Here is a 14,910-nt window from a genome sequence, read left to right on the forward strand (position 1 = left end):
TAAATCCAATCAGTCAAAAGGAAATTCGCTTAGTCTGCAGGTTTGCTGCGGCGGGGGTATTTACTTTGTTGTTACAATAATACTGAGTTTAGTTTCCCTGTTACAACCCATAAAAACGCTAATAGGGGATATTGGTGTATATTTTTACACTCTCTCAGGCTGATGAAAAATAAAAAATGCCTGCCATTCTGTAATGGGTTGGGATAAATACCTCAGGTTTTCGCCCATATTCTTCTAATGGCCTTTTAAATTATGTGCTACTTGATAGGGGTTACTATTTAAAAAAATTAAGTTACCCCAATAACCCCTATTTGGAGGTGGTGGTAAATTTCCAAATACCCCCGAAAAGTATTGTACATTACCCTAGTAACATGTATTGAAGCTCCTTTGAATATATGCAGCCGTTCAAAAATGAACCAGGGGTTGGAGTATTATGGGACACCTGGTATATATTTAAACAGTGGTTTGGATACATTTTTGTTTGAAAACGTTTCTTTTGTTGAATATTCAGACCCATCATAAAATGGGAAACACTGCTTAAAAAACTGGTTTCCTATCCATATTTACAAAACCAATCTAGACTGGTATTTTACAAATCAGTAAGTCATAAAGGGGTTTTTTTTCCTGAATTACCATACAAAGAAATGTCAGTGGTTCAGTCAGATTGTATTCCTCACACGACGGATGAATCAGTGGTACAGTGTTACGGGCCTATGGTTGTGTTAATCATAAGGTATAAGTATCAGTAGTAGTTCGGATGGTATTCAACTCACAGAACTCGTCCCAACAAGTAGGTATACTACGGTATGCGGATTTTTGTTTGGCGAGTTTAGTAGCCTAGGTTAACGTCATCTAATACATGTTTACCAGTGTCTACCATAAAGGTAGAGGTATTAACGTCTAGTCCACGGCCTAGCTTATCTGTGTCACTTGCCGTTGTCATACAGATACAGGCAGTGTGCGCTGTGTGGTACTGGTTATACTAGTATACCGGCCGCCGTGTCTGTTGCATCAGCACACGACCTGTGCGGTACTTGTGTGTGCACTTAGTTAATCATACCAGCTGTTTAAAAACATGTGAATAACAGAGTGGTACATAATCTAAAAATGAACAAGGTAATACCATTGACATAGACTAGACAGATATAATAAACATAGACTGCCAAAGGAAGGTTCCGGTGCCCACCGCTAGGAGTGCCGTGTAGTTACGACGCACACCGCTGCAGGCGAGGAGCGCAGGAGGCGTATGCTACCAGCAGACTAGGCATCATCCAGGTCAGGAACCGGAGATTCTTTGTGTACCGGTATCGTATTGTTCTTAAGTTTTGATAACCGGAAAAAGACCTTAAATCAGTGTTGTATATGGCTGGGAAACTTACATTTTTTTTATCAGCGTCACCAATAGCTTACAAAAAGGTTTCTACTCATTGACGGCGCTTCAATGGCAGTTATGTGTAAAGTGTAAACGTAAAGTAAATAATCACAAATTTAAGTGGTTGTTAACAGAGGTTTACGGATTACGCTCAACTCGCTTTTCCAATGTGTTTACTCGCCGCTATGTGCTGCAATCGATGGACCATACAGCCAATAGACCAATTGCCCCTCCCTTGGGTGCGTAGGCCTAACCAATTATTCATAACCAAATTTCGACGACGATCCTTGATACCAGTACTTTTACCTAGAAAACGGCCTACCTACTTAGGTAATAAAAGTACAAACGTCCAAAAAACCCAACCTGTCCTTTTTTCTCAGTGTTTAATGGAAAAGACAAGAGCACCTTTATTAATTAATGTTAACCGGAATAAACTGTTCAATTGTGAGATTGAGGTAGTATTTTAACTACCTTTAATCGGTGTGGAAAGTAACTTTCAATTATAGGCCTACCTCAGGGATGGATATGCCTCAGATCTATAAAGCTTTTTTATCTTAATCATTGGATATATCGTGGACCAACACGATCCGGGTGACTTTTGATTGCGAAGCATTTGTTTTGGCTTGAAACTCTCAGATATTGTATTTGCGAAGGTTTATAGAATGTCCTATAATTGTTTTGCCAGCATATCTGTAAATATTTACAGTAAACCAACTGCTGTTCTGAATATACGAAGGTTTCGACTGTCTACAAGATCCCCGTGCGTAACGGGCACACAGCCGGTATTTGATTATTGGATACTGAAGTAGACATCCCATCTATATGAAACAGCTGTCGTCAATCTATATATTAAAAAATTATTGGTTTTTATTTTCCGAGTTGGTTTGTCTCTTCTACCCGACCGTTTTTAATATTTTGGTCTCATATTAAAGTTATCTATGCACAGGTATGAGTACAAATGTTGTAAATAGTTTTATTTCTGGCCTAAAAACGTGATTGACGAATGTAACTACCTCGGAATAATTCGTATTTCGCTACCTAACACAACTAAATAAAAGGAAATCACAACACTCTTGACTCTTGGTCTATAGGAAAGTTTAAACAGATTAAATTATGGACATTTAAATAAGCTGACTGCAATCTTGCAAGAGTTAACATTCGTAATTGTTGTGGAAACTTTGTCAAAATGGATAATCAATTAGGCTTATAGGTTTCGTGAAATTCATAAGAAAATGAAACGATGTCGTCCTCAATAGGACCAGATTCTTTACACTAGATTATATGGACCATTTCAATGTGACAATGACCATATATTTTTGTTCATATATGAGTGTCCATAAGGAACTGGGAACATTACATAAATCACAACGACTAAATTGAATCAATGCTTATTGATATAGCGACATAGCGTGTACATAAAATAACTACAGTATCACGAATACTAGAAAAATACTGGTATGGATTATAAATATAAACAAATGACGTTTTTGGCCCGAAAGTAAACAAACCACTTTAACTAATAGCATTAATTAACATATGGTTTTTTGTTTACTTTCGGGCAAAAAACCTCATTTGTTTATGTTTATGATCCATACCGGGTCGCACAATTTTTATTTCAGCTGCAGTTTTTCGATACGGACGAAATGGGAGCATTCTATTGGCTGTCATGGCGTGACGTCACTCTCTTCTCTTGAGCGATGAGACGTCACTCTTTGTTGTTTGTTGACTCAGTTGGATTTAAATAACCGGAATTTTTAACTATATCAATTATAAAATCAAACTTTCATAACCTAACCTAACTAACCATACTTGCTGATGATAACAAAATATGTACAGTTAAGAAGTAATCGTATTCTAAGCAAAATCTTTGACAAAAAGGTGGTGTCACCGGTGGGATTCCATCTGGTTACCTCTTGTACATCAGCCGAGCGCTCTGTCCACTACCCGCAAGAATACTGATTGGCTGTATTTCGTATCGTTGTGGTAATGGTGTTCCCTCAAGACAAGAAAGATAGTGACGTCACGCCATGACAGCCAATAGAATGCTCTCATTTTGGGAAAACCGCAGCTGAAATAGAAAATTGTGCTACCGGGTCTTTTCTAGTACCTATTCGTGTATAGCTATAGAGTTCAGTAGTCATCGCTTCACTCTAACCATTGAATATATAATACAAATAAAGTGTTATATATCCAATGCTCTTACCCAATGTCCAGCGTTGAGGCTCTAATCAGTTTATATTTTAACCACAGAGAAGTTTTGTTCTCATAGGACCGAGGAGTGCCCACGCCCTTAAAAATAATTCAAGTACAACAAATAAAAACTTTGTCAATATGTTTTGTTCCTGGATTTCTTTTTATCGTTGAATCCTAAACAACAAAAGCGTTTAAAAATATTCATACCCGGTAAACAAAGCAATATATTTTGCACTTAAAGTGTCACGAGCAGCTTTTGAGCCCGTAAGCGGCAGAATGCAGGGCTGCAGGCAGTAAACAAGCCACTTGCATCCGTTTTATTTCGTCATAAGTTTGATCTGTTTTATAGCGTCTTGGCAGCGTCGTTAACCGAGGCTTTCTTCGCCCCCTCGCCAACCCCCCCCCCCCCACACACATCCCGATCCCCTCACAGATATATCCCACATCCTACCAATCCATACACTTTACAACTTATTGCGCTCGATGCATTTTAAATCGCATAAAATGCTAGGATTTAGCGTGGTCATAAAACGTATGCAAAATTGCTAAGACATAAAACTCGTGAGAATTGTCCTGAATCAGTAACTAGGTGGGAAGACTAAGACATAATGAAAACATGATGTTCCTCTACTCCATGGCTGATATAAAATTTACGTTTAAGTTATTGTTTTGTGAACTTGAACGTTTATAAACAGTTTTGGTGCTATCCCCGTCGATGATTGTGCTGCTGGTCTTACTTCCACGCACTTACGCCGATTATATTACTTTGAGATACTATTGGCACCAACCAAGGGCCTAAAACATTCAAAGTACCTATTCCAAAACCTCAAAACTAAATCCTAAATTAGGGAAAACTAAAGTTGTAGGCTATTCTTTCACAAGTTGGTATCTTGCTCGAGAGTCTCTCATGTTTTGAAAAGCTTTCTGGGAATCTAAGAAAAATCTCTGGGATTACCATGCAGCATACCTTAATATTGACAGCATTTCTTGTCGCTTTATTGTATTTTACACTTTAATCAAAGAGGGTAAAATAAAGGTAAATGACCACTAGACTTACGCCTAACAGAAAACGCCATTCTTGAAGTGCATTTGGGATCGCTACATCGAAAAACTCATTAATATTTACTTTTAATGAATTTTTAAAGTCCAAAATAAAAAAAAATAAAGGGAATAAAGCATTTTGGCAATTTTTACTAAGACATTTGAAAATACATCTTTGAACAAGTTCTACTTAACATGGGATGCAATAGCCTACGCTACGGTGTTGGGCCGTGAATTATCTCTCTAAACCTGTTGGTGTAGAATCTATATTCACTTGTCTATATACATCTATATACACAACTTGTAAATATGTTGGTTACTATAGGGCATAGGGATATCCGCGAGACCTCAAGAATTAAGAGTGTTTACCTAACAGACACTTGATAAGTAGCATATCAATCTGTCCTATGTGATCTCTAATTCAAGATAAAATCGGACATCATTTCAATGTTCTGTTATAAGGTCCCGAACGCTTGTCAATAAGGTTTTTACTGGTAACAGATTGGCTTTTCAAGTCTGAGAGACGTGTTAATTTTGTCTAGTTTCCTCCCATATTAAGTCCATGGTATATTTGCAAATAACCAATTTTCATACAGTATACTTAAGGCAATAAACAGAACACACGGGTTTGTACCATCCTCATAAAACCTATCTCGGATATGAGTCAAGTAAAACTTAGCTGAGGAACGGTTGGCTCATAAACGTTGGCCACTTGAGAAATTGACTGTGTTACCAACTCGTTACTTAGCGGCACTAACTTTCCGCAGACGAATTTGAGGGAAACTAAGTAATTGAATCTTAACAGCGAGTTTTATAAGCACTTAATAAAGGTGTTAACTCCGATATAACAGTTTGCACTTGATTACGAACCACATTATGGCGTTATTCTCCGCAGCGCTTCGTTCGCAACACACAATGGCGGATCTGATAGTAAATCTGTTTGTCATCAACAACTTTGATTGTTTTCTGTGTCTTTATCTGAATCGCTACATTTATACTCCTTTCATGCTAGAGCAAGGTTTAATGAGCTAATAAGTTTTAACTACACTTTCTCCCTGTTTGCAATAAAGTATTTCTTCGTAATTAAAAATATTCTGTAAAGATAGCGATCACAAAAATCCTTAAAAAACTCGAATCATCTTTAGAGTGGGGGTGTTTTTTTTGTGGTGGTTGACTTATTTACAGTATGTTGTTTTAAGAATTTTATATTAATTCACTACAATTTTTATAGTTATATGGATATTGTGATTTTATACCTACAGGGTGTTCATAAATGGGTGTCACAAACTTCAGGGGCTGATATTACTCATCAATCTAAACAAAAAAGTCCATATATACATAGGGCCTAGGTCGAAAAAAACCATTTAGCCGCTAGCCGCCATTTTTGTTTGTTTACAAAACAATTTATATCTCAGGAATTAGTCAAGCTACGGAAACCAAACCTTGCAAATACATTTATTGTGACAAGAGGCAATTAAAAAAATAATCATGTAATTTTCTTATAAATTGACAGAAATGTCATTTTATAATCATCTATTTAAAATATTTAAACTTAAATTACTAAAGAATAGCTATTTTTATGAAAAGATTACGAGAACACTTTCATTTAGCATTTTAATTCCCTATCAAACGATACCAAGATCAAAAAGATGGAACAATGAATAGTTGAAATATCATTATTTTTAGTTGTAAAATGAGGTAAACCTGACTAGCTTAGCCTTATTCTACCCCATTTACAACAAAAAATTGTGATATTTAAACTATTCTTTTTGAACTTGGTATCGTATCATAGGGAATTAAAAGTGATAAATAAAAGTGTTCTTGTCATTTTTTCATAAAACTAACCATATTTTAGTAATCTGAGTTACATTTTTTTTACTGTCGCTATTTTGTTAAATTAAAAGAAAACTACATAAATATTTTTTTAATTGCATCTTGACACAATAAGTGTGTGTGCAAAGTCAACTCCTTGAAACATCTCACTGACACTTGAAAGCCCGAAATAATTATATATAAATTTCTGTAAAGTAGACCATAGTTCGTCACTGTTTCTATGTCTGAATGGAAAAGAATTGGTGCAGTTTTAATATTAGACAACCATTCAAATCTATAAGTATAAAAGAGGATGTTTGTATATATATACTAGCTGTACCCGCGGGCCTTGCCCCGTTTAACTTCTTAATTTTCAAGATGAGCTCGTTCGCATGGCTCAATCACGTCCTGGTTGAAGTTCGTTCGCTACGCTCACTCACCTTTAGGTTGGAGCTCGTTCGCTGCGCTCACTTGCCTTCAATGATATCTTTGAATTTTTACTTCGTGTTTCTTTTGATAACTCATCTACAGACCAAGGCCTTTCTTTGGAGACCTATACCAAGTTTCTACGCCCAGCCGTTCTCTCAAATTAGTGGAGACAAAGTTTCCAATTAAATTTTTAGATTCTCCCATGTTAATCTTATGGGAGAAAACCTAACTTTGATCGAAGATCCTGCCCAAACTAATAAAGATTGCTAAAAACTAAAAACACTTTGCAAAACTACAGATCAGGGCCATTTTTTGACACTTTAATCATCAAAATCGGTCCAAAAATGAGGGAGGAGTTCTGTTTACAAAAATCGGCTTAGCGTATTATATATATAGATAGTAATAATTTATTTGCTTTTGAGAAAACTACAAGTCACACCCCCATAAACCACATACTTAAAATGTTCGTCATGACGAGAAACCTTGCGTAAAATTATCCATTATGTCATAAATTGCCCTTTAAGGTCGTAATTTCTTTCTAAAGGGAACTTTTCATATACCTAATGTTAAAAATACCTCAGCTGTACTTATTTGTTTATTATTCTTTCAATTTATTACCTTAATCAGGTGTGATTATTTGTTTCTTTTACTGTATTTTGTTTATTTCAAGTTAACTTAACCAATCAATAGTTTTATTAATACTTATGATGTCAAACGGGGTGAAGCCCGTGGGTAACAGCTAGTGTAATTAATATGTAGATTTATTATACTTGTACTGTAGCATACAAACTAGCTGAGTTTAAAATAAACAATGTGAGCACACAGACACATTGTACATTACGTTGAATTTACTAGTTCAAAGGTTACACCTGTGTTTATTTATTTCGATGTAGCACTTTATACATACAGTACTTATAATTTACCTTGCGAGGTAGAAAAATATGGTTGGCGCCTGTGAATTCTTCCATTACTATATTTTAGAAAACGACTGTATTATTGTTGTCGGTTTTCTATTTTTAAAAAGCTAATAAGGATTACGAACCTTTTAGAAACCCGTAAGCCGCACGCCTACTTTACTTACATCTGCATACTTGAATGAAACGTCTTGATGTTTTATCCAAAAACTATAAGTTTTTAACCCTAAACTAAGGGCATGAACGTCAATTAAAGTATTAATTACATTAAATATTGAAGATGCATAAGCTGATAGATATCTTTTTATTTGTTTTATTTGTTTACTTTTACCTTAATTTTTTGATTCTCAATAGGCAATACTGACGTTTACATTATGATAAAGTTATTAGTTTGATTCTGCCACACAGTTCAATGCAAATGCACAAGGGATATTCATTTTAAAATGAGCAATAAGTACTTTGCCTGTACTGTATAATAATTTGCACGGTAAGCTTATGAAACGGGTTTTTAAGTGGATTCTCTGAACTATTCTTGCGCCGGGCAGAACAACTAGTATTGTGTAACACAGAGAATAGACCATTATCTTCAAATGTTTGATTCTGATTTAAATATTTGTGCAACTAGTGGGTGAAGTAGTTTGCACTCGCGTTACACATTATATTTTTCTACAGTTACTATAAAGCATATAAATAATTAGTCTTTCAAACACTGTACAGTACGTTTTTAGGTTAGGTTGGATCCAAACAGCACAATTTTCATTTCAGGATTAGTTTTGCCAACAGTGTAATTTTGAGGCTTGATTGACTATAATCAAGTTTACTAATCGAAAAAATAGTTCTGTTCATAAAATAAAATTATAAATGTCTCAAATTCAATTTTATAATGTTTTAATTATAAAATTAAACTAGCATAACTTATCCAACTCAACCAAACTTGCTGATAATGAAAAAATCTAATGAAGGTCTAATCGAAAAAAATAGTTCTGTTCATAAAATAAAACTATGAATGGCTCAAATTCAATTTTATAATGTTTTAATTATAAAATTAAACTGTCATAACCTAACCAAACCAACCAAACTTGCTGATAATGAAAAAAATCTAGACAAAGAGTTAGTGCTACTAGCGGGATTCGAACCCGGCACCTCCAGATAAACACCCCAGTACGCTATCCATTAAACCACAGAGGCCAATGTCGTACCTCCGGCCTCCGTATCGTTTTGGTAATTGGTAATGGTGTTCCCACAGCCAATCAGAAGCCACCAAATGACACTGTTGGCAAAACTAATCCTGAAATAAAAAATACAGCATGATACGCTGCACCAGCTGATCGCAGTAGTAATATCTTTAAGTGTTACCAACTTATTTTCAAGCGTACATTTTATTAAGTGACTAATAAAAGCACGCTGTTTTGTGTTGTTTTGTTAGAATACTGGCGTGCGGAAAAAAACTGTGCGGCAAAAGTAAGTAGACGCAGCAGTTAGCAGCTTTCTATGCAATAATCAGTGCAAGGAAGGCCAATTTTTCAGGTGACTGTACTTACTTACTTTCCGTGTCCGGAAATCAGACTTCGCTTTTCAAAAAATTAGCTACCGATATGGCCTCCCACCTTGCCACCCGATTGCTTGAGAGTGATCCATCCAGGACTCGTGTCCGTGATAAAAAGCTCTTTCTGGACCGAAGCCGTCGCTCTGCAGGTTGGTGGCCGTGTAATGGGTGACGAGGGTCTGTCTCTTGCTTAGACAGCAAGCTTTCTGCGTCAGCAGCGACATCACGTCGGATTGACGGAGGGGCGATCCCTACGATAGGATAGAGTTTGTGTACTGGGGTTGGTTTCAAACACCCAGTTACAATCCGAGCCATGTCATTGACTGCAATGTCAACCTTTTTTTGCATGTGACGATGCATTCCATACTGGTGCAGCGTACTCCGCAGCCGACACACTGAGCGCTAAAGCTGAGGTTCTGAGGACATTGAGGAAGATGACCGGAAGACCGGAAGGTGACTGTAGGAAAAATATGTTTTCTGGTCAAGAGAAATGAGAAAACCGTGTCATTAGTTGTTAAGTGAATGCTGCTGTTTCAGTTCAAAGGCTTTTAGGGTATTGTTTTCCAAAGTAAATATTGGTGACGTGATCACAGATAATGAACAATCCCCGGTACATCGGTAGAGTGTTTAGGTGACTTGATAGCTATATGCTACGTACCATCCCCATTTGCTCCTCCATCTTTCCGTTCAGCGTCGTCCGTTGATACCAATGCTGCCTAATGCCTAGCTCACTACCCTTAAACTATGGGATGCCTCACACGAGAGTGTCCTCTGATTGTCACATTCTCTGTGCTGTGATTTAATAAAACGTGCCATTGCTCGGAGGCACTACTCTTGGGTCGCTGGAACTGCACCACGCTACGCGACGACGTAATTTGACGTCACACAATTACTGCTGGTACAATTATTCCGTCCCGACCACAGAACAAACGGCATTATTTAGCAAAACAAACGGTTTGTCAAATAATGGGATTACTAAATTCTGGTGTACGACTAAAGGTGGATTTACCCTTTTGCTGACTTATTCCACGACGATGGCTCAAAATTGTATAATCCCTAATAAACAACCACGTTTGGCATTGTCAAAGATACCGTGGACGTGTCGTACATAGACTCAAAGTCTTACCAGAAAATACGGGGGATAGCTTGGTGAATAGAGTTAACCAAACGTCTCGAGTTTGGCATATTTCATATGAAAACTACACATCGTGTCACATTACCAACAACATTCTGACATGAGTTATAAAATGACAAGGTTGAAACAACAGGCAGTCGCCATTCATCATTCATCACCACTGACAGGAGTGTTTGGGCTTGAAGCACGTAGCCGGGTCAGCCGAACCACGTCCCTGCGATTATCGCCTGCAACAATAAACGTGCCGGCCGCGGGCCGCAGCACCTGGCCCTTTCTTCTGGCTTTAGCTAAACAGTCGTTATTGTTGACGTTACGAATAACTACATATTAATCCTTTGAAGGAAATGAATGCCCAAGATGGCTTATTAAGACCCAACGACCTAAGTTAACATAAAGGCAATTAATATACAAGGGATATTTCTGGAGATAGCTGACTTGTTCAATTGGTTTAGTATAAAGGCGAGGTCAAATAGTTGTCTGTATGAAAAATTTCGAAATTATTTCAATGCTATTGAGGAACTTTTGCCAGCTCAACGTAATACTATAGATTTTGAACTTTGACAGCCTTTTTAAATACAACTGAGTGCACATACCACACAGTGACATAACTAGGTTAGCTAAAGGGCCTGGGGGGGGGGTTAGCTAGGTTATATATTATTAAATACAAAGTTCACCGATGTATTGCTCAGGACCTGATCCTAGCCCTCCTTACATAGGTATATCTAAACCTAAATAATTTAGGATTTGTGGACGTCGTTAAAATATTATAACTACCGGTACCTAGGAGGGCCCTCGTCCAAACCTATAGTTGTTGAAGTGTTGTTTGCTTCTAAGGTTTCCAATGGTAGTGCTGTCCAATGTCCCCCCGGCGCGGCGGCCGAATGTTTTTCAGTTCAATGTGCATCGCACCCAGGTCGCATGAGCAGGAAATCTGTCAGGCATTGCCTGTCTTACTCATAAGTTGAGAAAGGGTTTGGTTTGGGATTTCTCAATGCTTTCAATGAGAAAATCACACCTCCAAATAAATTGGTTGTATCTACTAATATCTTAATGCTCCTCTCCATAGCTTCTTATCAATTATCCTACATCTTTATGAAACCCTTCGGTAGGCCATATCGTTGATGGGCTGTAGGGTAAAAAATACGAAGGTAAAACAACTATCATAACCCACTTTTTAAACCCGGAATGTCCTAAAGAGTCCGGGATTTGTATAGTCTAAGCATGCCTTGTAGTAAAGCAGTGAATAGTGATGACAAATGCTACCTGGTCAATCGTGTAAGCTCTGGTAAGTCAGGTTGGTTGGACCAATCATTTTTGATTGAATTCCATGTGTTTACATGGACTAGTGTATTTTAAATACCGCCACCACAATAAACCTGTAGACTAAGGAAATTTCCACTTCTTATTTGGTTTTTTACATGATGTCTACAATAAAAAATCTACATTTCTAGGCTTTTGAAGTTTAAACTTGAGAAAAAAAATATAAAAAAATACGGCATTTAGTAAAAATTTAGATTTATTAAAATAAAAGTAATAACTTTACACTAGGTTACATCTTGATCTTGGTTCGTTCATGAGATACAACACGATACTAAATCCCGGAAGCATAGAAATACAAAACTTGACGACTGACGTTTAATTAAAACTATGCAGTAGTACCAAGGCAGCAGCCTTAAATCAAAGACATAAGAAATAAACATGATCTCAATATAAAAATATCACTTAATAACACTTATTAAACTATCTTGCTGGTTAGCGGACTTGTTCAAGTCCATCCCGCCCTCACATTCATGCCTAATTTCATCAAAGCGGGACAAAAATTTGAACGAATAGTGTTTTTGGACTCTGGGGACATCGAAATGGAAAACCTATGTTGGTCATACCAATGACTATACACCTCTACCGTAGAGGTGGATAGTCAATGGTCTTACCGTTCCACCTTCAGTAATAGCTACTTCCATATGAAGATTCACTAAACTTAAATCGTACTTGTAGGGAGAACTCTTTATAAATCAGGACAAAGAACAAATTAATAGCAACGAACGATTGAGAGCTAAGCGTAAACCTTTGAAGAGAAGGGGGAAAGTCAACAAGAACAATCTTTAGTTGGCATAATCGGTAAAATCTGCAAAAATTAGAGAAAGGTTGCAAAAAATATTATTAGGCAAATTTTTAGAGAAATAAATACCTATGAACGTGTCAGCGATAATAATCCTCCAGGTAATAATTGAGCGGAGCGAAGCGAAGCGAGCGAAGCTCTTATACTACACTCCTGCTTTTGTTTTACAAATACTCCTCCTGAACGGCTGAAGCGATCTGCACGAAATTTAACACAGTCATAGTACCCAAGGTATAAATCTGAAATGGTAATAATCGGACCTCAAGACTTTTCCCTACGTGAATTTAAACTTTAGAAATTTAACATGGGCCTTATGATGTTAGTCAACGAATCGTCTGAAATAGCTGACTACAAACGGGAAGAACAATCGGATTAATAGCATTGAGCATAATTTACTACAAAATGAATAACCAATAATAAGGGTTGCCGGAATTAGGCTGATGCACCATATTGCGTTTGGATACTGTAAATAACTTTTACAGTATTTTATGTGAGCAAGCAGTTAATGTAGACTTTGAATATGTACTGCAATTCCTATTTGCAGTCTACAAATAGAAATTCCATTAATGTGAACCAAATATAACACTCATAGTTTCGATACTGCAATTAGACAATCCGTCTACGTGAACCAGACGTACCATTGACTTTAGAATCTGTAAATAGGCATTCCATTTATGCGAACCAAATATATTATTGACATTGAATTAATATGCTCCGCTCCGCTCAATATTGCTAGTAAATGGATACACTGTTAATAATTTATGTTAAAATAGTATTAGAAGTTTTATTCAGAAAACGTGTTCACAACGAATACTTTGGTAACTAGAGAACCCGTGCGGCTCAATGAGCCGCAAAGTATGAAACATAACGCTTAGGAAAACTTTATGCTTAAATTCGAGCAATTGTAGCTACATCTTAGAGTTGTTTAAACACTTGTTAGTAACTAATTTTAAATATCTCTGTTTGCGTCGTCAAGGTTCACCTACATTATTTCTGCTCTCAGTTGCAATTGATAACTTCTAATGAGTGTTAAACAATCTGCTTCAATTCGAGTTAACATGTTGCAACAAAGTTTTTCCAGCTTTGAGAATTGAAGAAAACTGTTGCCTTAGGCCTACTACCTGTGTTTAGTAATTTAAGTTGGATCATTTTATTTCTTTGATTTGAGACATCCCCCTAATCAAACTAATTTTCTTCGTGGAGAACCCTGAAAAGTTAGGTGATATCAAACAATTCATGTGCTCCATTTTTTGCCAACTTAAGTGGCATAATCTGCTTTGAATAGGCTAAAGCAGCAACACCATTGAAAGTTGGTTAACGTATTTTAACGTGTTGTCTGTCAGTCTCACGTTTTTCAGTGGAGTTTCTCTAAATACCTGTCCCAACGTTTTGAAAGTATCGATTCATTTGTCGAAATAGGTTAGATAACTCTTCATCTATGCTTGTAGCTATACGATTTGGATAGCAATTTTCGTATTAGCGTATATTATTTGTCTTTCCTAAATCATAAACATAAACTTGGCCGTAACAACCCGATCGTTGAATACATAAATGCTAATTCCTTCACTTATATGTTTGGTCTAATATTGCCACTAAAACTTTCAATAGCAAATTAGTTGTTGAAACTTCTTATTTTTGACTTGAAATGTATGGATTGTGTTGGTAAATTCAGTCAATAGACCTTGTATAAGTTTTCCCGAGTAACTGGAAAAATAACCTAGAAGTAAAATATCCATTTGCGTTTTTTCTCAATTGAAGTAGAGCGAGTAACACATAAGTTTACAATAAAAATATAAGGTCTGCCAAGATTTGGTATAATCTTACTAGGCATTAAATATAGTTTATACTGAATGTTTTGAAATATCTAGTTTTGTCAGTGTCAGAAGTAAACATTTCTTGCATGCATTCATTTGATCTGACATTAGGCAAGTTTACTTTACCACCGTGACAACACTATGTGCTTCGTACATTTTTTCACTTCCAAAGTGAGTTGCATAGCAGAACCGTCGATGTATAGCAGAACTGGCAAATATTGTTCATACTAGCTGTAACCCGCGGGCTTTGCCCCGTTTAACTTCTTAATTTTCAAGATTATCTCGTTCGCATGGCTCAATCACGTCCTGGTTGAAGTTTGTTCGCTACGCTCACTCACCTTTAGGTTGGAGCTCGTTCGCTACGCTCACTCACCTTTAGGTTAAAGCTCGTTCGCTGCGCTCACTTGCCTTCAGGTTAGCTCGTTAGCTACGCTTACTCGCCTCCAGGTTGAAGTTCGTTCGCTACGCTCACTCACCTTTTGGTTGCGAATTAGCTGTTGTCATAAATAAAAAAGAAATAATAGTGCTGCACCCT

General features: G+C 36.8%; 1 protein-coding gene across 2 annotated transcripts in view; it reads left to right on the forward strand.

Moving 5' to 3' along the window:
- The window catches only part of LOC128983675 (uncharacterized), a 114,879-nt gene that overhangs the window by 49,428 nt on the left and 50,541 nt on the right, over positions 1–14,910 (forward strand). The window lies entirely within an intron of this gene.

This window comes from Macrosteles quadrilineatus, unplaced genomic scaffold (assembly GCF_028750875.1).
Source record: "Macrosteles quadrilineatus isolate MER2022 unplaced genomic scaffold, UCM_ALF_1.0 Scaffold_1__1_contigs__length_201487025, whole genome shotgun sequence".
In the NCBI taxonomy this organism is placed as follows: Eukaryota; Metazoa; Arthropoda; class Insecta; order Hemiptera; family Cicadellidae; genus Macrosteles; species Macrosteles quadrilineatus.